Raw genomic sequence first — 25,506 nt, forward strand, 5'->3', positions numbered from 1 at the left:
ATAAAATGCAAGAAATATAATCAAGCATATATTGCAATTAGAACATCTTGCTAAAACATGACAAAAGATTATATTCTTTCAAAAAAGAAGTGGAAAAAGAATATCTTACTAAACCAACCTGTTATTCTCCCATTAGTAACAGATTCATATAGAAAGACATGCTCACTAAATTTAAGAAATGCTCACTAAATTTAAGAAGTAGAAGAATCTTTTCAGGATTTGAAACAAATCAACTACGATTTGTAAATTCTTATTGAAATTAAAAGTATACAAATGGGCGGCATTCACCATATCAAAAGAAATAAGAATATTTCACAATGTTTAAATTCATATGAAAGGAAAATCAAATGGCATATAGGAGACAACTCATTTTTTGAAGTTTTCATTTTCTCAACTGAGTAATCATTACAAAATTGAAGACCAATTACAAGATTGTCAGTAAGTATCCTATTCTGCATCTAAAAATTTAGTCTCTATCAAGTTGGCTTAGCAGAAGTTATCAAAAGAACACTAGAAAAATCATAAAAAAATTAATATAAAAACCAATGTGCTTTATAGCATTCCTAACACTTTTAACATAGTCAGCCCAAAATGAAAAACATAGAAATCCAAAATTGTAACAAAGAAAATATACACATAAAAATATTGAAAATTAAATAAAATATAATAGGAAACCCGTGAAAGGTACACCCGGTTGATATAATAGGCACCAATAAAAAAGCAAAATTGATTCCCTAACCAAGGATCAAAATAAAAAGCTTTTAACATAAAGGCTTCGTGCAAAGTTCAAAATAACACATAAAATTAAAGTCCAAAATGTATAAAACTTTTGGATAAATATACAAATCACTCATTTGGATCTTAAATCTTCTTGAAGATCTCAACTTCGGCCTCCAGAACATTATCTTTTTGGATTTTACTATCTCTTGCAAGTCCTCTAATTAGAAAAATATGAAAAGTCCCTGCAAAATTACCAAGTGTCATAACAGATTTTCACTTTAAATATTAAAAGAAAAAGCATATACAAAAGTGGCGCAGATAATATTCACGACCTCATAGTGGTTGGATTCAGTATAAGGGCTCAAATCTCTCCCATTTTGTTGATGTTAGCACTTTGAAGTAAGTCTAGAATGATATGCATATAACTATACATTAAGCTTATTACTAAAATATAAGTTTTTTAACACCCTAACTATCAAAATCTCACGCTTTCGACTGCGCCACTCTGATAGCTCGGGTATTACAACAACTCTTAAAATATTTAATACTAAAATATGAGCCTGTTTAAAACTTTAAACTGTATAACCGCTCCAAAATACTTTTTGATAGGTGACATACATCCATACATACAATACAACTTATAAAACTCACAAAAAATACATACATACATACATATATATATATATATACACATACACTAATAGTCTTACAAGCATTAACTAATATAATTCCTATCCCTCTTATAGAATGTATAAAGACTGAGGCAAGGAAACAATAAATAATGACTAAATCAATACAAAACATCACGACAACAACAACTAGGTAAACTCTTCGTGACTTATGCGTCCTTATCTTGAAAAGGGAAATTTGTAGGGGGTGAGAACGTCATCCTCGAAAGGGTTCTCAGTAGAGGGTTTTTTAAAAATTACTATAATAGGATATGTAAAGGTAAAACTGTTACAGTGATTAATAACCATCTTATGCATCTTTCCAAAACCAAAGGTTTAATATCAAAAATCCAAAATCCTCTCTGAAAGAGAAAACTGTTAATTCCTTAATAAAATAAACCAAAAGCCTTTTTGAAAGTTTTTCTCACACAGTATGAATGATCAAACTGTTCCAAGCATAGGTTCATTAAGCCTATGCTGAACTAGTTTAATTTTTCATACTTTTCTAAACCAAAAACACAAAATCAAACACTACCTTCATCCCATCTCATAATCAATCATGGCCCTAGGCCCAAATAATCCAAACAGTAACCAATCCACCATAATACAACCAACTTTCAGTCACAAACATAAGTAAAAGGTTCAAGTACAATCAAGCAGTTACTTTAAGTAGAGCAATTAGCAATTAAACACAATTAATCACATAGGCAAACCAAGTACAATATGCACACCCAAACAATGTCACATAGATGCATATGATAAATTGCCTGTCGTAGTGGCTGATGAGTCTCATCTGTCGGTTATAAAGCCAATCCGACAAGTCCTAGTAGCTAATCATTGCAATGTCCATCTGTCGTGCATCCCCAACTCGAGTTATTCACAATCATAATCATAATCACACAACACTCGCACTTGTGTTTATCCATAGGGACGAGCTCATCCAAAACTTTTACAGTGTCCAGCCACACTAACGACATAGGGTCAGCAAAGTATCGAGTCTTAACTTGGAGCACGTGGTAGCTAGCCACTGCTTCTACCTAGGGAAACTCGTATCTCAGATAATTGAAAGTGCAACATTTACTTTATCAACTCAATAATCATCCATATTCATACTCAGCCATCTGGCTCATAACATATTCCACAATCAGCCATGATTCATTATCATATACAGCTATTCCGACTCATGACATAATAGCACTTTCACCATCCAACATCATAAATCTCATAAAATCATCATTCAAGCCATAAATCACTTTTCTCAAATCACTTTTCTTTGAAATCAAATTCAATTCATCCAGTCTTAACTTCAAAAATTCACATTTTTCAAATCACTTATAGCTTATAAGCCATCTTTCTCGAAAGAATTTTTCTCTTTCAAAACAAGCCATACTTCCACAACATCCTTCTAAAACTTCCAGACGATTTGGCAACTAGGCCAAATTAAAAATCTCTTTTGAAAGATCCAAACAAATAGTCATCCAAAAATAGAGTTTGGTAATAGAAATTTCTCAGCAGCGTCTCAAGACTTTAGGGAAGGACAATCTATCTCAATTTCTTAAAAATTTATTGAACTCTTAAAATCATAGGTTCTTGGTTTAAGTAAAAAGAAACAAAATTTATTATAAAACTGAATCGTATAAAGTCACAAGTCCCAACCCAATCCAAAACCAATTCACTTGAAATGGAGCCAATCCATTTAAATAAAAACCACTTTCAGGTTCCTTCTTAAAACCAATTCTTTGACTTCTTCCAAAATTTCACAAACACAATTATTCAATCAAAAGTCCAATTTCTTTTAGAATCACTAAAAGCTCCTCTGAACGAAATCCTTAAGTCTAACTAAATGCATAAGACCTTTTTTATATTTAAAATCAATATTAGAACATAATACTTTTCTTTAGTGATTCAAAATGGTAAAGTGATTCCTTTCTAAATAAATCGAACTCAAGACATATAGTTTTCTTAAATAAATTAAACTTGAAAACATAACTATTTTCTTAATAAATCAAATAATACAATTTCTTAAATTCCAAGCCTTTCTAAATAACTTTTCAAACAAAGTATAAGATTTTTTATGTAAATTTCGGCAGCACCTCCCCTAAAACTTGGACTTTGCCACCCTTTCCGGGTCCCAACCAAACCATTCCACAACCCCTTCCATGAGTTCAAAACCAAATCAGTTTCAAATCAAACTAATTCCGAAAATTCATTCCATTCTCATCTTTCAAGAAAACAAATTCAAACTCAATTCATTTCCAATAGATTGAACTTGATTTCAACAAATTTTAAGAAATAACTTTAAAGAAGCACTTCAAGAACAATCTGTTTTACAAAACCGAATAATAATCTAGTCACACAAGCATTCATATTCTTCCAAGACAACCAACATTTCATAAGACATATACAATCACTCAAGGATACATTTTTACCACATAATATCCATATATAATAATTCCAATTTATAATATGCTTTTCTGAAAAGGCCCATACCTCATGAAGCGAAACCACTAACCAGAAGCGTCAGAGAATTCCTTTTCTTCTTGGCCAGCAACGGCGGCAGCTGCAACCTCAGCAACGGCACGCAAGAACCAAAACATAATCCTAAAGCTTAACATTGCAAGGACCTTAGAAACACATAACAGAATAACTACTATAGAGGTTTGGGATGAGGAACAACTTATTGTACTTACGAATAAGCCCGAGAACAGAGCAGTGGCAGCTCCGGTGACGACGCAGCAGCTTAATGTCGCGTGCAACATTCATAGAACTCAACAATCAAGACCCGTAACTCGATCCTATGACACCAAGACCTCAATCCTTAAACAACTTAAAACAAAAATACCGATTCTAAGGTTCCGGAATGAAACGCTTATCCAAACAGGGAAGAACGGCTGAACTGAAATAGCTATAACTCTGATGGTGGTTCCGATGATCACAGTCACATTCCCAGTGACCCGAAGGATGGTGGAAGAGCTCAACGGCGACAGCGCCTACAGATCGGCGACAGCGGCGGGGTTTCGGGCAGCAGAGGCGGTGTGGAGCTCCCTGGCGATGGCTGGGTTCGGGTCTCCCCTCTCTCTCTTCTGCTCTCGAGATCTCTCTCTCTCTCTGGCTCCACCATAGGTGACGACAACTGACTCCACAATGAGGACAACAATGATGCAGGCTTTTGGTGGTAGCGGCGATAGCCCAGCAGCATGGTGACAGATTGGCGGAGCAAACGGAGGCTCTTTCAACGGCACAAAGGCATGACGATGATAGATCTAACAGGACTGGGACCCTCGGTGTAGAACGCGGTGGAGTTGGCAGCACAGGCGGCGTCTTCAGTGGCGAGCTCGACAGTGACCAGACGTGATGGCGGCGATAGTGGGACGCGGTGCGGCGGTGAGGCACGATGCCGGCACGGTCCTTTCTCTCTCCTTCCCTTCTTCCTCGCGGCTTTCTCTCTCTCACCTTGAATCTGACTTGCGATGGCGGCTTGTGGTGGATCGACGGTGACAGCTCAAAGGCATGGCCTCCCTCCAAGACCCAACGATGACGCGGCAGCGGTGATAGTGGGCTCCTCATTGGCGCCGTTCCTCCTCTCTTCCCTCTCCTTCTTCCCCGTTTTCCTCCTAATCCTTTCTTTCTTTTTGTTTCATTCTAATAGCAGCTGCTGCTGCTGTGTGGGTTTGGGGGGTGGCTAGGGTTTGGTGAGTGTGTGTGGGTGTTGGGTTAGGTTTAGGGTTAGGGGTAGTTTAAGTAATTTCAAATAAAAATAGGGATAATATAGTAATTTGAAATAAATTTTAATCCAACAATAATTATGTATAAAAATACTATTTTTTTATCAATATTACAAATTTTTTTCAACTAAATGCTAAAATCCAAGAATTAGAAATAATATAATTAATTTTCTTTATTTCCCAAAACATAAGTATTAAATTCAAAAATATTAATTATTTAAGTCGAATCATATAAAATTATTATTATTTCATAACTACCAACTTTATAATTTAGATATAGAAAATAATTCAATAATTATAAAATTGGATAATAATCTTAATTCAATTGTACTTAATTGTCAAAAACATGCTTTTTGTTCTCTAAATTGTCAAATTAATCCCACTTTTATTTTATTTGATGTCTTGATATATTTGTTGAGTGATTTCAGGACCAATAGCAAGGATGACTTTGAAGGGGTGGAAGAAAAGTATGCAAAGTAAGAAAATTCATAAAGAAACAAAGGAGAAGGACACCCGGATACGTGCGTACGCACAAGTGCGAGTGCTTGTCTCATTTAGAAAGTCACGTGTTGAGCATTTTGGGGGGCTCTTTAGCCCAATTTTGGAGGTTCTGAAGCCAAAAGGAAAGCTCACTCAAGGGGGAAGAACACAACATACTCATTCATTAATTTTACAAGTTTTAGTTAGTTTTTCATTGTTTTTTCTAGAGAGAAAGACCCTCACTTCATTAGCTTATCTTAATTGGATGCTGCTCTTAATTTTTTCACCCCTTGCACTATACTTGAATTTTCTTATAATTAAGGTTATTTTGTTAGTATATAAACTTGTGAATCCTTGAGTTTCTTGTTAATGAATTTGATGTTTTGAGATTTATATATGCTTGATTGAATTATTAGTATTGATTGTTAGCATTGTTTGGCTATTGTTTCCATTAGATTTTGCAATTTACTATGCTTTCCACCAAGTGTTTGTTGAAATGCTCATTGTGAATATGGAGTAGATTTTCATTTCTTAGGTTGAAGTTTGAGTAAATAGGATCCTAGAGTCATTAAAGTCCAACATTGAATGGTAGTTTTGGATTGTTAGTTGATCTTGTTTCTACTAACGCTAACTTTTTACTAAGCTTAATTAGTAAGTTAGCTAGGATTCGTAAATTAAGACCAATTATGCCTACTTGACTTTTCCCATTGTTTAGGGGTTAACTAAGTGGGATTAACTCATTATAATTTCCATGGTTGTGGTTATGACAAAGATATGATTCCTTAACTCTCAACCCCTAGTCAAAGTTCTTTCATGCATTTGAATAACATTCTTCACTAGCTTATTACTTCAATCCTTCATAGTGATTTAATTATCTTTTAATATAGTTGATGAGCATATATTTTATATGCTTTTTGATGCTATTCTCTTAGTGTTTTTTGCATATTTTGTTAAGTTTTATTATGTTTTAGTAGGTTTTAGTGAAAAAGTCACTTTTGGATGCTAATTTGAGCTTTTGTGTTTTTCTTAAGATTCTAGATGATTTTTGGGTGAAATTGACAAGTTTTGGCAAAGTCTGATTCAGAGGCGAAAGGATAGCAGATGCTGTCAAATCCGGACATCCATGCATTCAAACGATCATTTCTGGAGCTACAGAGGTATAATTGATGCATTTTTAATGGCATTGGAAAGCTAACTTTCAAGGCTTTCCAGCAATATATAATGCTTTATACTTTTCTTTGAAGAAGACTGCCCAAAATAGGCGTTGAACGCCCAAACTACCCCCCTCTTTCTGGTGTTCAACGCCCAAACAGGACCAACCTCCCAGGTTGAACGCCCAAACTGGTGTTCAACGCCACCAAGGGAGCAAGGAAGCAGCGTAAACACTCCCTAGCGGGCGTTCAATGCCCACTCAACCAAGTTGGACACCAAGCTCAGCCCAAACACTCACCAAGTGGTCCCCAAAGTGGATTTTAGCACTTCTTAGCTTATTTTATTTCCTTTTTGTAATTTAAAACAATATCTTTTAGGTTAAGTCTTAGAGTTTTTATTATAAATAAGGGACTTCCTTCCTTCTGAGGATTATGCCTCCCAGGAGGGGAGATGCACAGACACACTACTTCTGTTTTCTCTGCAAATTATGAGCGGCTAAGCTCCTAGGTTAAGGTTAGGAGCTCTGCTGATTCCTATGTTTAATGTAATTACTTTTCTACTTCAATCTATGTTTGATTCTATTCTGTGATGCATTGTCGTTCTTCATCCTTATGAATTTTGGATATGACTCCCTTTTCTACATGAGTTCTTTACGAGTCCTAGCCCAGATAGTATTGAGCTAAAACTTGAGAGTGCATCACGGGTTCCAACAAGTTACTTAGGCTAATTGGGATATGTGACATGAAATCCAGTCAGTCAAAGGTAATTGAGGTTCCTGTGGCTCTAAAGGATAGAATCATAGAGCATCATTCTCTAATCCGGAAGATCCGACCTTGTCTGTAGCGTTTTGAGTAGGATCATCAAGAGATTGAATTGCGTGCGCTTCACCGTCTCCTAGATTGGTCTAGCCTGTTCGGGTGTTTGGTTTGGATCTGAGGAGATTAATGACCGCAACCAATGGCTTAATCACTTACAGCCTTGCCATTGAAGGAATCATTCATCGTTTGAGTAGTTAGTATGACGTGTTAATCTGGAAGAATAAGCATCTCTGAAGCCTTAACTGATGTCTCATTACTGTTTCTACGTTTTATTGTTATTGCTTGTTTATGCGCCCACAACAAACAACAACTATCTTTCTATTCTCCTAACACATATCTACAGGATAACCACAGCTTGCTCAATTTGAATATCCTCGTGGGATTCGACCCTCACTCACCTGAGGTATTACTTGGACGACCCGGTGCACTTGCCGGTTCAGTTGTGCGAGTCACAAATTCGCACACCAAGTTTTTGGCACCATTGCCAGGGATCAGGCATGGCAATTTTCCCCAGTGGGGCAGGTATCTGCGGGGATTTACCCGTCGAGGGACAGATTTGAGGAGCTATTTTAACCCGCGGAGGGCGGGGATGGGTGATGAGTGGATAATTTATACGCTTTTTCGCATTGTTTTTAGTATGTTTTTAGTATGTTTTAGTTAGTTTTTATTATATTTTTATTAGTTTTTAGTTAAAATTCATTTTTCTGGACTTTACTATGAGGTTGTGTGTTTTTCTGTGATTTCAGGTATTTTCTGGCTGAAATTGAGGGACCTGAGCAAAAATCTGATTCAGAGGCTGAAAAGGACTGCAGATGCTGTTGGATTCTGACTTCCCTGCACTCAAAGTGAATTTTCTGGAGCTACAAAAACCCAATTGGCGCGCTCTCAACTGCGTTGGAAAGTAGACATCATGGGCTTTCCATCAATGTATAATAGTCCATACTTTCCCTGAGATTTGATGGCCCAAACAGGCGTTCCAAGTCAGCTCAAGAATTCTGGCGTAAAACGCCGGAACTGGCACAAGAATGGGAGTTAAACGCCCAAACTGGCACAAAAGCTGGCGTTTAACTCCAAGAAGTGTATCTACACGAAAATGTTTCAATGCTCAGCCCAAGCACACACCAAGTGGGCCCGGAAGTGGATTTTTATGTCATTTACTCATATTTGTAAACCCTAGGCTATTAGTTCTCTATAAGTAGGACCTTTTACTATTGTATTTTCATCTTTTGATCACTTTAATCTATTGATCATGTTTTTATGATTGAACCCTCCTTGGGAGGCTGGCCATTCGGCCATGCCTAGACCTTGTTCTTATGTATTTTCAAAGGTAGAGTTTTTACACACCATAGATTAAGGTGTGGAGCTCTGCTGTACCTCGAGTATTAATGCAATTACTATTGTTCTTCTATTCAATTCAACTTATTCTTGTTCTAAGATATTCATTCGTACCCAAGAACATGATGAATGTGATGATTATGTGACGCTCATCATCATTCTCACTTATGAACGCGTGCCTGACAACCACTTCCGTTCTACAAGCAAACAAGGCTTGAATGTTTATCTCTTGGATCCCTTAATCGGAATCTTCGTGGTATAAGCTAGAATTGATGGTGGTATTCAAGAGAATCCAGAAGGTCTAAACCTTGTCTGTGGTATTCTGAGTAGGATTCAAGGATTGAATGACTGTGACGAGCTTCAAACTCGCGATTGTGGGGCGTTAGTGACAGACGCAAAAGAATCACTGGATTCTATTCCGACATGATCGAGAACCGACAGCTGAATAGCCGTGCTGTGACAGAGCGCGTTGAACATTTTCACTGAGAGGACGGGACTGTAGCCATTGACAACGGTGATGCCCAACATACAGCTTGCCATGGAAAGGAGTAAGAAGGATTGGATGAAGACAGTAGGAAAGCAGAGAGACGGAAGGGACAAAGCATCTCCATACGCTTATCTGAAATTCTCACCAATGAATTACATAAGTATCTCTATCTTTATTTTATGCTTTATTCACAAATCATTCATAACCATTTGAATCTACCTGACTGAGATTTACAAGATGACCATAGCTTGCTTCATACCAACAATCTCCGTGGGATCGACCCTTACTCGCGTAAGGTTTATTAATTGGACGACCCAGTGCACTTGCTGGTTAGTTGTGCGAAGTTGTGATAAAGAGTTGAGATTGCAATTGAGCGCACCATGTTGATGGCGCCATTGATGATCACAATTTCGTGCACCAAGTTTTTGGCGCCGTTGCCGGGGATTGTTTGAGTTTGGACAACTGACGGTTCATCTTGTTGCTTAGATTGGGTATTTTTCAAAATTTTTAAGAATGAATTCTAGTGTTTCAAGGTGATGTTCTTATCATCACCAAAGCTGATTGATTTTCATCAATTTAGCTCTTGAATGCAATGTCCTGTTGAAGCTTGGCTAGCCATGTCTAATTTCTTTAGACTGAAGCTTTAGACTAACATTGCATGATTCCTAGAATTCTTATTAAAAGTTTTGATCCTCTTTATTTTCTTTTTCCACTCAATTTTCGAAAAATCCAAAAAAAAAGTACAAAATCATAAAAATCAAAAATATTTTATGTTTCTTGTTTGAGTCTAGTGTCTCATTTTAAGTTTGGTGTCAATTGCATGTTTCTGTTCTTCTTGCATTTATCATGTGTCTTCATTGATCTTCAAGTTGTTCTTGATGATTTACTTGCTCTGATCTTTAAATTCTCTTGTTTTGTGTGTTTTGTTGTTTCTCATATGCATTCTCAATTTGTTAGTGTCAATAGTACACAAACTTCTAAGTTTGGTGTCTTGCATGCATTGTTTATTTAATTTTAGTTGCATTTTGATTTTTCCTCATCATTAAAAATCCAAAAAAATTTTTAATTTGTGTCTTTTCAAGTCCATAATACAGAGAATTGAAGATTCAGAACATACAGCAGAGGAATTACACAGAAAAAGCTGGGCGTTCAAAACGCCCAGTGAAGAAGGAAAACTGGCGTTTAAACGCCAGTCAAGGCACCTGGCTGGGCGTTTAACGCCCAAAAGGGTAGCGTTTTGGGCGTTAAATGCCAGAATGTATACCATTCTGGGCGTTTAACGCCAGGATGGCACAAGAGGGAAGATTTTGTTTTCAATTCAAATTTTTTCAAGTTTTCATAATTTTTCAAAATCAAATCTTTTTCAAATCATATCTTTTCAATCATATATTTTCAAAATCAATTTCTTTCCATTTTCAAAAATACTTGCTAACAATTAATGATTTGATTCAACATTTCAAGTATGTTGCCTTTTCTGTTGAGAAAGGTTTAATGTTTGAATCATATCTTTTCTTGTTAGCCAAGTCATTGAGTTTAAAAATCAAATCTTTTTAAATTGTTTTTCCAAATCATATCTTCTCAATCATATCTTTTTAAAACTATATCTTTTCAATCATATCTTCTTAATTACATCTTTTTCAAAAATAGTTTTCAATCAAATCTTTTTTATTTCTAATTTCAAAATCTTTTTCAAAAATCACTTTACTTCTTTCTCAATCTTAGTTTTCGAAAATCATCAATCAATTTTCAAAATGTTTTTAAAATATTTTTTATTTATTTCTTCCCCTCTTCTCACATCCTTCTATTTATGGACTAACATGTACAATTTGAACTATATCTTTCTAAGTTCGAATTCTTCTACCTCTTCCTTCTATCTTTCTTTTCCTCTGACACCTCAAGAAATCTCTATACTGTGACATAGAGGATTCCATATTTTCTTGTTCTCTTCTCTTTCATATGAGCAGGAGCAAAGACAAAAGCATTCTTGTTGAGGCTGACCCTGAACCTGAAAGGACCTTGAAGCGAAAGCTAAGAGAAGCTAAAGCACTACTCTCTGTAGAGGACCTAACAGAAATCTTCAAAGAAGAAGACATGGCAGCCGAAAACAACAACAATGCCAACAATGCAAGGAAGGTGCTGGGTGACTTTACTGCACCTACTCCCGACTTCTATGGGAGAAGCATCTCTATCCCTGCCATTGGAGCAAACAACTTTGAGCTTAAGCCTCAATTAGTTTCTCTAATGCAATAGAATTGCAAGTTCCATGGACTTCCATTGGAAGATCCTCATCAGTTTTTAGCTAAATTCTTGCAAATCTGTGACACTATTAAGACCAATGGGGTTGACCCTGAGGTCTACAGACTTATGCTATTCCCTTTTGCTGTAAGAGACAGAGCTAGAATATGGTTGGACTCACAACCTAAAGAAAGCCTGAACTCTTGGGAAAAGCTAGTCAATGCCTTCTTGGCAAAGTTCTTTCCACCTCAAAAATTGAGTAAGCTTAGAGTGGAAGTCCAAACCTTCAGACAGAAGGAAGGTGAATCCCTCTATGAAGCTTGGGAAAGATACAAACAATTGATCAAAAAGTGTCCGTTTGACATGCTTTCTGAATGGAGCATCATAGGTATCTTCTATGATGGTCTGTCTGAACTGTCCAAGATGTCATTGGACAGCTCTGGTGGAGGATCTCTTCATCTGAAGAAGACGCCTGCAGAAGCTCAAGAACTCATTGAAATAGTTGCAAATAACCAATTCATGTACACTTCTGAAACGAATCCTGTGAACAATGGGATTAATCAGAAGGAATGAGTTCTTGAGATTGATACTCTGAATGCCATATTGGCTCAGAACAAAATATTGACTCAGCAAGTCAATATGATTTCTCAAAGTCTGTCTGGAATGCAAGCTGCACCAGGCAGTACTAAGGATGCTTCATCTGAAAAAGAAGCTTACGATCCTGAGAACCCTTCAATGGAAGAGGTGAATTACATGGGAGAACCCTATGGAAACACCTATAATCCTTCATGGAGAAATCATCCAAATCTCTCATGGAAGGATCAACAGAGACCTCAACAAGGTTTTAACAATAATAATGGTGGAAGAAACAGGTTTAGCAATGGCAAGCCTTTTCCATCATCTTCTCAGCAACAGATAGAGGATTCTAAGCAGAGCCACTCTGACTTAGCAACCATGGTCTCTGATCTAATCAAAACTACTCAAAGTTTCATGACTGAAACAAGGTCCTCCATTTGAAATTTGGAGGCACAAGTGGGTCAGCTGAGTAAGAAAGTTACTGAACTCCCTCCTAGTACTCTTCCAAGCAATACAGAAGAGAATCCAAAAGAAGAGTGCAAGGCCATCAACATGGCCAAAATTGGAAAGGAGGAAGAGGCAGTGATCGCCACTGAGGAAGACCTCAATGGACGTCCACTGGCCTCCAATGAGTTCCCTAATGAGGAATTATGGGAATCTGAGGCTCACACTGAGACCATAGAGATTCCATTGGACTTACTTCTGCCATTCATGAGCTCTGATGAGTATTCTTCCTCTGAAGAGGATGAAGATGTCACTGAAGAGTAAGTTGCTAAGTACCTTGGAGCAATCATGAAGCTAAATGACAAGTTATTTGGTAATGAGAATTGGGAGGATGAACCCCCTTTGCTCACCAAAGAACTAGATGACTTGACTAGGCAGAGATTACCTCAAAAGAGACAGGACCCTGGGAAGTTCTCAATACCTTGTACCATAGGCACCATGACCTTCAAGAAGGCTCTGTGTGACCTAGGGTCAAGCATAAACCTCATGTCTCTCTCTGTAATGGAGAAGCTAGGGATCTTTGAGGTGCAAGCTGCAAGAATCTCACTAGAGATGGCAGATAATTCAAGAAAACAAGCTTATGGACTTGTAGAGGATGTTCTTGTAAAGATTGAAGACCATTACATCCCTGCTAATTTCATAGTCCTAGAGACTGGGAAGTGCATCGATGAATCCATCATCCTTGGCAGACCCTTCCTAGCCACAGCAAAGGCTGTGATTGATATTGACAGAGGAGAATTGATCATTCAAGTGAATAAAGAATCCTTTGTGTTTAAGGCTCAAGGATATCCCTCTGTAACCATGGAGAGGAAGCGTGAAGAGCTTCTCTCAAAACAGAGTCAAATAGAGCCCTCACAGTCAAACTCTAAGTTTGGTGTTGGGAGGTTCCAACATTGCTCTAAGTACCTGTGAGCCTCCATGAGAGCCCACTGTCAAGCTAATGACATTAAAGAAGCGCTTGTTGGGAGGCAACCCAATGTTATATTTATCTATTTTCCATTGTTATTTTATGTTTTCTGTAGGTTGATGATCATGGGAAGTCACAAAATCAATTGAAAAAGCAAAAACAGAATGAAAAACAGAAAGAAAAATAGCACACCCTGGAGGAAAGCTTGCTGGCATTCAAACGCCAGTAAGAGCAGCAAATGGGCGTTTAACGCCCAGTCTGGCACCATTCTGGGCGTTTAACGCCAGAAAGGGGCACCAGACTGGCGTTAAACGCCAGGAAGGGGCAAGAAGCTGGCGTTAAACGCCAGAAATGGGCACCAGCTCGGCGTTTAACGCCAGAATTGGCATAAAGAGCATTTTTGCTCGCCACTTGGTGCAGGGATGAATTTTCCTTGACACCTTAGGATCTGTGGACCCCACAGGATCCCCACCTACCCCACCACTCTCTCTCTTCTTCACCTATTCACCAATTACCTCAACACCTCTTCCCCAAAAACCCCTCACCTATCAAATCCCATTATTCTCTTCACCACTCACATCCATCCTTCATAAAACCCCACCTACCTCACCATTCAAATTCAAACCACTTTCCCTCCAAACCCACCCATACATGACCGAACCCTACCCCCCTCTCCACTCCTATATAATCCCATCTTCACTCCTTCATTTTCACACAACCTAAACACTACTTCTCCCCCTTGGCCGAACCACAAAGCCACCTCCATCTCCTCTATTTCTTCTTCTTCTACTCTCTTCTTTCTTCTTTTGCTCGAGGACGAGCAAACCTTCTAAGTTTGGTGTGGTAAAAGCATTGCTTTTTGTTTTTTCATAACCATTTATGGCATCTAAGGCCGGAGAAACCTCTAGAAAGAGGAAAGGGAAGGCTAAAGCTTCCACCTCCGAGTCATGGGAGACGGAGAGATTCATCTCAAGGGTGCATCAAGACCACTTCTATGAAGTTGTGGCCAAGAAGAAGGTGATCCCCGAGGTCCCTTTCAAACTCAAAAAGAGTGAATATCCGGAGATCCGACATGAGATCCGAAGAAGAGGTTGGGAAGTTCTTACCAACCCCATTCAACAAGTCGGAATCTTAATGGTTCAAGAGTTCTATGCCAATGCATGGATCACCAAGAACCATGATCAAAGTGTGAACCCGGACCCAAAGAATTGGCTTACAATGGTTCGGGGGAAATGCTTAGATTTTAGTCCGAAAAATGTAAGGTTGGCATTCAACTTTCCCATGATGCAAGGAGATGAACACCCTTACACTAGAAGGGTTAACTTTGATCAAAGGTTGGACCAAGTCCTCATAGACATTTGTGAAGAGGGCGCTCAATGGAAGAGAGATTCAAGAGGGAAGCCGGTTCAACTAAGAAGGCATGACCTCAAGCCCATCACCAAGAAAAGGGTGGAGCAAACAAGAGATCCCACTCATCATGAAATCCTGAGATGCCTCAAGGGATGCACTTTCCTCCACAAAATTATTGGGAGCAAATCAACACCTCCCTAGGAGAATTTAGTTCCAACATAGGACAGCTAAGGGTGGAGCACCAAGAACATTCCATTCTCCTCCATGAAATTAGAGAAGATCAAAGAGTCATGAGAGAGGAGCAACAAAGGCAAGGAAGAGACATTGAGGAGCTCAAGCACTCCATAAGATCTTCAAGAAGAAGAACAAGCCGCTATCACTAAGGTGGACCCGTTCTTTAATTCCCTGTTTTTCGAATTTTTATGCCTATGTTTATCTATGTTTGTGTCTTATGATCATTAGTGTCTTAGTGTCTATGCCTTAAAGTTATGAATGTCCTATGAATCCATCACCTTTCTTAAATGATAAATGTTCTTAATTGGAAAAGAGAAGAATTGCATGAATTTTGAATTTTATAACAGATTAATTATTTTGATGTGGTGGCAATACTTTGACTTCTGAATGTATGCTTGAACAGTGCATATGTCTTTTAAATTTGTTATTCATGAATGTTGGCTCTTGAAAGAATGATGAAAAAGGAGACATGTTACTGAGGATCTGAAAAATCATAAAAATGATTCTTGAAGCAAGAAAAAGCAGAGAATTCGAAAAAAAAGGAAGAAAAAGAAAAAAATAAAGTTGTGATCCAAGGCAAAAAGAGTGTGCTTAAGAACCCTGGACACCTCTAATTAGGGACTCTAACAAAGCTAAGTCACAATCTGAAAAGGTTCACCCAGTTATGTGTCTGTGGCATGTATGTATCCGGTGGTAATACTGGAAGACAGAGTGCTTTGGGCCACAGCCAAGACTCATAAAGTAGCTATGTTCAAGAATCATCATACTTAACTAGGAGAATCAATAACACTATCTGGATTCTGAGTTCCTATAGAAGCCAATCATTCTGAATTTCAAAGAATAGAGTGAGATGCCAAAACTGTTCAGAGGGAAAAAGCTAAAGCCCCGCTCATCTAATTAATACTGATCTTCATAGATGTTTTTGGAATTCATTGCATATTCTCTTCTTTTTATCTTATTTGATCTTCAGTTTCTTGGGAACAAGCAACAATTTAAGTTTGGTGTTGTGATGAGCGGATAATTTATACGCTTTTTGGCATTGTTTTTAGTATGTTTTTAGTATGTTTTAGTTAGTTTTTATTATATTTTTATTAGTTTTTAGTTAAAATTCACTTTTCCGGACTTTACTATGAGTTTGTGTGTTTTTCTATGATTTCAGGTATTTTCTGGCTGAAATTGAGGGACCTGAGCAAAAATCTGATTCAGAGGCTGAAAAGGACTGCAGATGCTGTTGGATTCTGACCTCCCTGCACTCGAAGTGGATTTTCTGGAGCTACAGAAGCCCAATTAGCGCGCTCTTAACTGCGTTAAAAAGTAGACATCCTGGGCTTTCCAGCAATGTATAATAGTCCATACTTTGCCCAAGATTTGATGGCCCAAACAGGTGTTCCAAGTCAGCTCAAGAATTCTGGCGTAAAACGCCGGAACTGGCACAAGAATGGGAGTTAAACGCCCAAACTGGCACAAAAGCTGGCGTTTAACTCCAAGAAGAGTCTCTACATGAAAATGCTTCAATGCTCAGCCCAAGCACACACCAAGTGGGCCGGAAGTGGATTTTTATGTCATTTACTCATATTTGTAAACCCTAGGCTACTAGTTCTCTATAAGTAGGACCTTTTACTATTGTATTTTCATCTTTTGATCACTTGAATCTTTTGATCATGTTTTTATGATTGAACCCTCCTTGGGAGGCTGGCCATTCGGCCATGCCTAGACCTTGTTCTTATGTATTTTCAAAGGTGGAGTTTCTACACACCATAGATTAAGGTGTGGAGCTCTGCTGTACCTCGAGTATTAATGCAATTACTATTGTTCTTCTATTCAATTCAACTTATTCTTGTTCTAAGATATTCATTCGTACCCAAGAACATGATGAATGTGATGATTATGTGATGCTCATCATCATTCTCACTTATGAACGCGTGCCTGACAACCACTTCCATTCTACAAGCAAACAAGGCTTGAATGTTTATCTCTTGGATCCCTTAATCGGAATCTTCGTGGTATAAGCTAGAATTGATGGCGGTATTCAAGAGAATCCAGAAGGTCTAAACCTTGTCTGTGGTATTCTGAGTAGGATTCAAGGATTGAATGACTGTGACGAGCTTCAAACTCGCGATTGTGAGGCGTTAGTGACAGACGCAAAAGAATCACTGGATTCTATTCCGACATGATCGAGAACCGACAGCTGAATAGCCGTGCTGTGATATAGCGCGTTGAACATTTTCACTGAGAGGACGGGACTGTAGCCATTGACAACGGTGATGCCCAACATAAAGCTTGCCATGGAAAGGAGTAAGAAGGGTTGGATGAAGACAGTAGGAAAGCAGAGCGACAGAAGGGACAAAGCATCTCCATACGCTTATCTGAAATTCTCACCAATGAATTACATAAGTATCTCTATCTTTATTTTATGCTTTATTCACAAATCATTCATAACCATTTGAATCTGCCTGACTGAGATTTACAAGATGACCATAGCTTGCTTCATACCAACAATCTCCGTGGGATCGACCCTTACTCGCGTAAGGTTTATTACTTGGACGACCCAGTGCACTTGCTGGTTAGTTGTGCGAAGTTGTGATAAAGAGTTGAGATTGCAATTGAGCGCACCATGTTGATGGCGCCATTGATGATCACAATTTCGTGCACCAATGGGGACCCGCGAAATAAACGCCCCCCGCCCTGTGGGGACCCGTATAATACCTGTATAATACCCTAACTCTCCTAACCCTTATTTAGTTTCTCTATCGTCACTCTCCTCAGACTCTTTGCCTTTTTTACTCCTTCTTCTTCTCTCCGCCACCCTCCTCTAATCTCACCACCATCTGCCAGACCGCCACCCTCGTTTCCTCTCACAGCTTTCACCTTTCACTCTCAACGTCACTTTAGAAGGTAGAGTTGACATCGCGTGCCTGACACCAACGCACCCCGAGGAGAACCGTCATCGCCAGTGTTGTGAAGAGCTTGAAGCATCTTTGTCTTCTGCCTCACGTTGTCGTCTTCGGCCTCGCATCGTCGTCATCTTCTTCTTCGAGAGCCAGAAGTGTCATCGTCTTCGGAAGAAGTGTTCTTGGTCGTCGCCGTCTTCGTCTTTGGCAAGGCAGTCTGATCTCCATCATGTCACTGCCTCTGTCTTTGGTAAACGTATTTCTATTTTTCCCCTCAAAATAGAATTTATTTTATTTTATTTTTCTTCTTTTCAGATTGATTTATTTTCTCAACAAATATAGTTCTAATTTTTTTTAATCCTGCTTCTATTTTTTATGAAGGTTTAAAGTGGGTTTGCAAAAACATTTCGTGGTTTTTGATGGTTGATGCGCTTTATATAACTGTACAAGGCAATGTGGTATTTGGTGAACAGTTTTACTATTTTAGGTTTGGTTTAATTTTCTTGGGTTAGTGATGGCTGCCTGGATGAATGTAAACTGGTGTTTGATACATTTGGTTGATTAATTTTGTATGTGGTTGTGTTTGGCAGAAGTATATTTGAAACTGGATGAATGCATCTGAAAGTTTTTATGGTTAGGTGTTTTATGGTTTGGATTGATTTGGTATAGGTATGGATTGTGAATTTTTTAGTTAATGTTGTTGGTGATGGAGATTATTGTAATGTTAATTGAGGATTGTTTATGTTTACAATTTTTTTTCGATTTTTTAAAAATTTGTGGATATTCATGCAGACCCCGATCCCTGGCGGATATGAGGTCCCCGTTACCCATCACGGAGATGGGGCAGGGACGGGGATGGATTATGGGTGACGGGGTGGGGGCGGGGGGCATGTCACTGCCCCATGGAGACCCGTTGCCATCCCTACCGGAGATTGTTTGTGATTGACAAACTAACGGTTGTCTTGCTCCTTAGATCAGGTACTTTTTACTAGTTTTCTTTTATTTTCTTTACTTGTTAATTTTCGAAAATTCTTTAAAATCTTTTTCAAGGAAAAAATTTTTTGTTTTTAGTCATCATTGTTTCTCTTTTGTTAAAGTCTTCTGTCAATTCTTAAGTTTGGTGTCCCTTTGGTTTTTGTTTCTTTTCTTGAATCTTTGAAAATTGTTCTTACTTTTTTTCTGTGTTCGAACTTTTCTTGGTATTTTTCTTTGTTTGATCTCAAAATCTTTAAGTTTGGTGTCATTTAGTGTTTTTCCTTCAAAGTTTTTGAAAATAATATCTTCGATTTCAAAATCTTTTAGTTTAATGCCTTGTTAGTGTTTGTTTCTCCTTTTTAAAATTTTCTAAAATTTTTCAATTTAAATTCAAAAATTTTAAGTTTAGTGCCTTGTTAGTTTTGCTTTCTTTTAAAAATTTGAATTTTAAAATTTTTTAATTTTCAAAAAAACTTATCTTATCTTTAACCTAAATTCAAATTTTAAAAGTTTAGTATTTTGTTTGTTTTTCTTTTCTTTTAAATTTAAATTTTAAAATCTTTAAATTTTTTAAAATCTTATCTTTTTTGTTTAACTTTTTCTTTCCAAATTTAAATTTCAAAATTTCTTATTGACTCTCCATTTTTAATTTTCAAAATTTTTCAAAATATCTTAATTTTCAAATCTTATCTTTTTCCTTGATTTTCAAATCTTGTTATTTTATCCTTAATTTCAAAAATTTAAATTTTAAAAGTTGAATATTTTGTTAGTTGTTCTTTTGAAATTTGAAATTCAAATCTTTAGATTTTCAAATCTTATCTTATCTTACTTATTTCTTTTGACTTTTCTTTAATTTTGAAATGCAAAATCTTTAATTGACTTTGTTCTTTTTTATTTTCAAAATTTTTAATTATTTATTTATTTATTTTTGAATTTCTTTTAATAAAAAAATTTTTCTTTTGAGTATCTCACTGGGAGTCTTCTGGACTTTGACATAAAGACTCCCATTTGCTTTATCTCTTATTTGTGTATACAGGAACACCAAAGTCTTTATAGATCCGAACAGAAATACACAAATTAGGAGAACTGCGGGCTCTCCTTGCTTCTATGAATTTAAGGTCAGCATAGACCTGATCATGCTAATGCAGCAAAATTGCCAGTTTCATGGAAGCCCACAGAAAGACCCTAAAATATTCAGCTCCGACTTCCTGCAGTTCTGTGATACTGTAGAGACCAATGGAATACACCCTGAAGTCTCCAGGCTAATACTCTTCACATTTGTTGTGAAGGGTCAAGCACTAGATTGGTGGCATGCTGAACCCAGAGGTAGTTTGAACACTTGAGATAAGCTTGTTAACAAATTCCTGAATAGATTCTCTCACTCGAGGAGATTGATCAAGTTAATGACAGACGTACAGGCTTTCAGGCAGAGAGATAGTGAGTCCCTCTTTGATGCTTAGGAGAGGTACAAGTGGTTGATAAGGAATTGTCCCCCTGATATGCTCTCAGATTGGCTCAAGATAGACATCTTCTACGAAGGTTTCTGTGAGATGGCCAAAAGGTCACTGGATCACTCTGCAAGTGATTCTTTGCACATGGAGAAGATGCCTGAGGAGGCACAGGAGCTCGTTGAGAGGGTTGCAATTTACCAGTACATACACTCATTTGAGGGGACTCCAGTTTGGATAAAAGCTCAAGGAGTGGAGACTATAGCTACAATGATTGCTGAGTACGAACTTATGTTGGAACAAATGTATACTCGCATCCAACAATCGCGTAGCATGCAGAATCAAGTTGCTGAGGTTCATAGTGCTCCTCCAGATACTCCTTGTGATATGAGTAGTAACTTCCCTCAAGGGGAAACGAGAGAAGATGCACAAGCAGCAACACAGGGTACCATGAGGGGCGTTGACCGCCCAGAGAGGTATGGCACTGGCGTTCAACGTCCAGGAGGGGGTAACCCTGGCGTTCAATGCCAGGAAAGGACTTGCAGTTGTGTTGAACGCCCAGAGAGGGGAGGAGGCATAAGCACCAGTTCAGAAGACATTCCCCCCAGGCACCCTGATAACCCTTTTCCAATTACTCTGGACACTCATCATGCATTACTCAAGGCTCCAAAGTACAGAGCCAAGTTGCCTTACCATCAAACACCTCAGAGACCTCCTGACACTCTCCCCAAAGACACAAAGGTGCATCCAAGAGAAGAGAGTGAGACCCTCATCAGGACCAAAGAGGTTAAGCCTAAGGTGGTACACACTGTTAAGGAACTAAATGAAGAAGAAGCTCAAGAAGAGGCTGGAAGCACACTATTACACGCCCCTCTAATGGGAAGAAAGCCTGAAGTTCCACACCCTCAGACACCCTAAAAGGAAACCAAGGACGAGCACTACTTAAAATCCTTGGCAAGCTCTAAGAAGTTACAAATTAATATTCCTTTTGTGAAGGTTTTGGAACAAAGGTCTCTCTCTAATGGAAGACACTTCATTGATCCTAAGAGAGGCGAATTGATGCGGAGGTTACATAAGGATTACATGGTCTTCAAAGTCTTTAAACCTCCAAGACTCCCTGACAAAAGAGGTACTGGGTCGTCCAAGTAATACCTTACGTGAGTAAGGGTCAATCCCACGGAGATTGACGGCTTGAAGCAAGCTATGGTCATCTTGTAAATCTCAGTCAGGTGGATTCAAATGGTTATGACGTATTGATAATTAAAAGATAGATAAGACAAAAAATAATATAGAGATACTTATGTAATTCATTGGTGGGAATTTAAGATAAGCGTTTGAAGATGCTTTGTTACTTCTGAACCTCTGTTTCCTATTGTCTTCATCCAATCATACATGCTCCCTTCCATGGCAAGCTGTATGATCTTCTCAGTGAAAATGGTTCGGCTACGGTCTCTGTACGGCTAATCAACTGTCAGATTTCTCGTCTTTGATGAAAAATACCAGGCACAGCTACCGCAGGACTAATCATCTGTTGGTTCTCACTTGTGTCGGAATAAGATCCATTGATCCTTTTGCACACTATCACTGCGCCCAATATTCGTAAGTTTGAAGCTCCTCACAGTCATCCCTTCCTAGATCCTACTCGGAATACCACAGACAAGGTTTAGACTTTCCGGATCTCAGGAATGATGTCTATTGATTCTAGCCTATACCACGAAGATCCTAATCACGGGGTCGGATGCTCTGTTATCAGGAGAGATGATATGAATCCGTGGATCAGAGACCCAAGAGAGTATACTCCGGCTGGCGTCCAATGACTACGTTGAGCATCATGTAGACCGCTTTGTGGTTGTCAGGAACGCGAATCTTAGCTAAGCGAGTACTGAAGATAGTGGGTGATTGTCACAGGTCACCCCTTCAGTCTGACTTAACTGAATTAAGTATGAGAGTATATCTTGGAGAAGAAGTAGTAGTGAATTGAAGGAAAAATAATAGTACTTGCATTAATTCATGAGGAACAGCAGAGCTCCTCACCTTAATCTATGAGGTGTAGAAATTCCACCGTAGAAAATACATAAGAGAAGAGGGTCTAGGCATGGCCGAATAGCCAGCCTCCCAAAAGTGATCCAAAGATCAAAAAATGATCCAAAGACTCCTTATACAATAGTCAAAAGTGCTATTTATACTAGACTAGTAACCTAGATTTACAGAAAATAAGTAGATAGTGTAGAAATACACTTCCGGGGCCCACTTGGTGTGTGTTTGGGCTGAGCCTTGAAGCTTTCACTTGCATAGGCCATCCTTGGAGTTAAATGCTAGCTTAGGTGCCAGTTTGGGCATTTAACTCCAGCTTTGGTGCTAGTTCCGGCATTTTACGCCAGAAAATGGTTTCTAGTGGGTGTTTGGATGCCAGTTTGGGCCATCAAATCTCGAGAAAAGTATAGACAATTATACATTTCACTACTTTTTCTTGCTTCAAGAATCAATTTTATGATTTTTCAGATTATCAATAATATTTCTCTTTTTTTCATTATTCTATCAAGAGCCAACAATTTTAACATTCATAAACTTCACTATAAAAAATATGCACTGTTCAAGCATTCATTTAGAAAACAAAAAGTATTGCCACCACATCAAAATAATTAAACTAATTTCAAGATAGAATTCAAAATTCATGTACTTCTTGTTCTTTTGCAATTAGAAACATTTTTCATTTAAGAAAGGTGAAGGATTCATGGGATATTCATAACTTCAAGGCATAGACACTAGACAATAATGATCATCTAATAAAGACACAAATATAGACAAAACATAAAGCACAAAAAATCAAAAAATAGAAAAATAAGAACAAGAAAATTAAAGAACGGGTCCACCTTAGTGACGGCGGCTAGTTCTTCCTCTTGAAGATCCTATCGAGTGCTTGAGCTCCTCAATGTCTCTTCCTTGCCTTTGTTGCTCTTCCTTCATGGATCTTTGGTCCTCTCTAACTTCATGGAGGATAATAGAGTGCTCTTGGTACTCCATCCTTAGTTGCTCCATGTTGGAACTCAAATCCCCTAAAGAGGTGTTGAGTTGTTCCCAATAGTTGTGTAGAGGAAAATGCATCCCTTGAGGCATCTCAGGAATTTCTTGATGAGGGACTTCCTCATGCTCTTGTTGAGGTCCATGAGTAGGTTCTTTTGTTAACTCCATCATTTTTTTAGTGATGGGCTTGTCCTCTTCAATAAGGATGTCTTCCTCTATGACAATTCCAGCTAAATTGCATAGGTGATAGATGAGATGAGGAAAGGCTAACCTTGCCAAAGTGGAGGGCTTGTCAGCCACCTTGTATAGTTCTAGAGGTATGATCTCATGAACTTCCAATTCCTCTCCAATCATGATGCTTTGGATCATGATAGCCCGATCCACAGTTACTTCAGATCGGTTGCTAGTAGGAATGAGAGAGCGTTGGATGAACTCTAACCATCCTCTAGCCATGGGTTTGAGGTCAAGCCTTCTCAGTTGAACTGGCTTGCCTTTGGAGTCTCTCTTCCATTGGGCTCCTTCTACACAGATGTCCATGAGAATTTGGTCCAACCTTTGATCAAAGTTGACCCTTCTTGTGAATGGATGAAGATCTCCTTGCATCATTGGCAAGTTGAATGCCAACCTCATATTTTTCGGACTGAAATCTAAGTATTTCTCCCGAACTATTGTGAGCCAATTCTTTGGGTTCGGGTTCACACTTTGATCATGGTTCTTAGTGATCCATGCATTAGCATAGAACTCTTGAACCATTAAGATTCTGACTTGTTGGATGGGATTGGTGAGATCTTCCCAACCTCTTCTTTGAATCTCTTGTTGGATCTCCGGATATTTGCTCTTTTTGAGCTTGAAGGGGACCTCAGGGATCACGTTCTTCTTGGTCACAACTTCATAAAAGTGGTCTTGATGGACCTTTGAGATGAATCTCTCCATCTCCCATGACTCGGAGGTGGAAGCAATTGCCTTTCCTTTCCTCTTTCTAGAGGTTTCTCCGGCCTTAGGTATCATTAATGGTTATAAAAAAACAAAAAGCAATGCTTTTTCCACACCAAATTTAAAAGGTTTGCTCGTCCTCGAGCAAAAGAAGAAAGAAAGGAGTAGAAGAAGAAGAAATGGAGGAGATGGAGGTGGAGGAGTGGTTCAGCCAAGGGGGGTTTAGAGTGTTTGTGATGTGTAAAAATGAAGGACTAAGGAGGGGTATATATAGGGTAAGGGGGAGAGGGAATTCGTGTGATAAGGGTTGGGTTTGTGAGGGAAGTGGTTTGAATTTGAGTGGGTGGGGGTAGGTGGGTTGTATGATGGGAAATAGTGGATAGATGTGGGTGGTGAAGAGGTTATGAGGAAGAGGGTAGGATTTGATAGGTGAATGGTGTTTGGGGAAGGGTGTTATGGAAAGGTGTGAAGAGGAGTGAGAATGAGTTAAGGTAGGTAGGGATCCTGTGAGGTCCACAGATCTTGAGATGTCAAGGATTTCTCATCCCTGCACCTTACTGGTGTTTAAACGCCCTCTGTATGGCATTTTTGGCGTTGAACGCCATGCTGCTGCCCATTTCTGGCGTTAAACGCCAGTCTGGCTACCAATTCTAGCGTTTAACGCCCAAAATGCTGCCAGACTGGGCGTTAAACACCCATTCTGCTACCCGTACTGGTGTTTAACACCAGCCAGACGGTAGACACCCTTTTTTGGCATTAAACGCCAGTCTGTGTGCCATTTCTGGCGTTTAACGCCCAGAATGGTGCCAGACTGGGCGTTAAACGCCCACTTTGCTAGCCTTACTAACGTTTGAATGCCAGTAAGTTCGTCCTCCAGGGTGTGCTATTTTTTATTCCTGCTTTAATTTTGCAGCTATTTTTGTAACTTCACATGATCATCAACCTAAAGAAGACATAGACTAACACTAGAAAATAAAAATGAGAAAGTGATTAATATAGATAATAAAATTGGGTTGCCTCCCAATAAGTGATTCTTTAATGTCA

The 25,506-nt window shown here is 38.5% G+C and overlaps 1 long non-coding RNA gene and 1 other non-coding gene across 2 annotated transcripts; both read right to left on the reverse strand.

Annotated features, from left to right (window-relative positions):
• Positions 1-631: 631 nt before the first annotated feature.
• LOC112790920 (uncharacterized) lies at positions 632-5,101 on the reverse strand. Its single transcript, XR_003196979.1, has 3 exons — positions 4,079-5,101; positions 3,879-3,995; positions 632-962 (listed from the first exon to the last, which is right to left on the reverse strand). It is a non-coding gene; the product is annotated as an uncharacterized lncRNA (long non-coding RNA).
• Positions 5,102-11,881: 6,780 nt separating this feature from the next.
• On the reverse strand, positions 11,882-11,989 carry LOC112793016 (small nucleolar RNA R71). Its single transcript, XR_003197728.1, has one exon. It is a non-coding gene; the product is annotated as a small nucleolar RNA R71 (small nucleolar RNA).
• Positions 11,990-25,506: the final 13,517 nt, after the last annotated feature.

This window comes from Arachis hypogaea, chromosome 3, assembly GCF_003086295.3.
Source record: "Arachis hypogaea cultivar Tifrunner chromosome 3, arahy.Tifrunner.gnm2.J5K5, whole genome shotgun sequence".
Classification (NCBI taxonomy): Eukaryota; Viridiplantae; Streptophyta; class Magnoliopsida; order Fabales; family Fabaceae; genus Arachis; species Arachis hypogaea.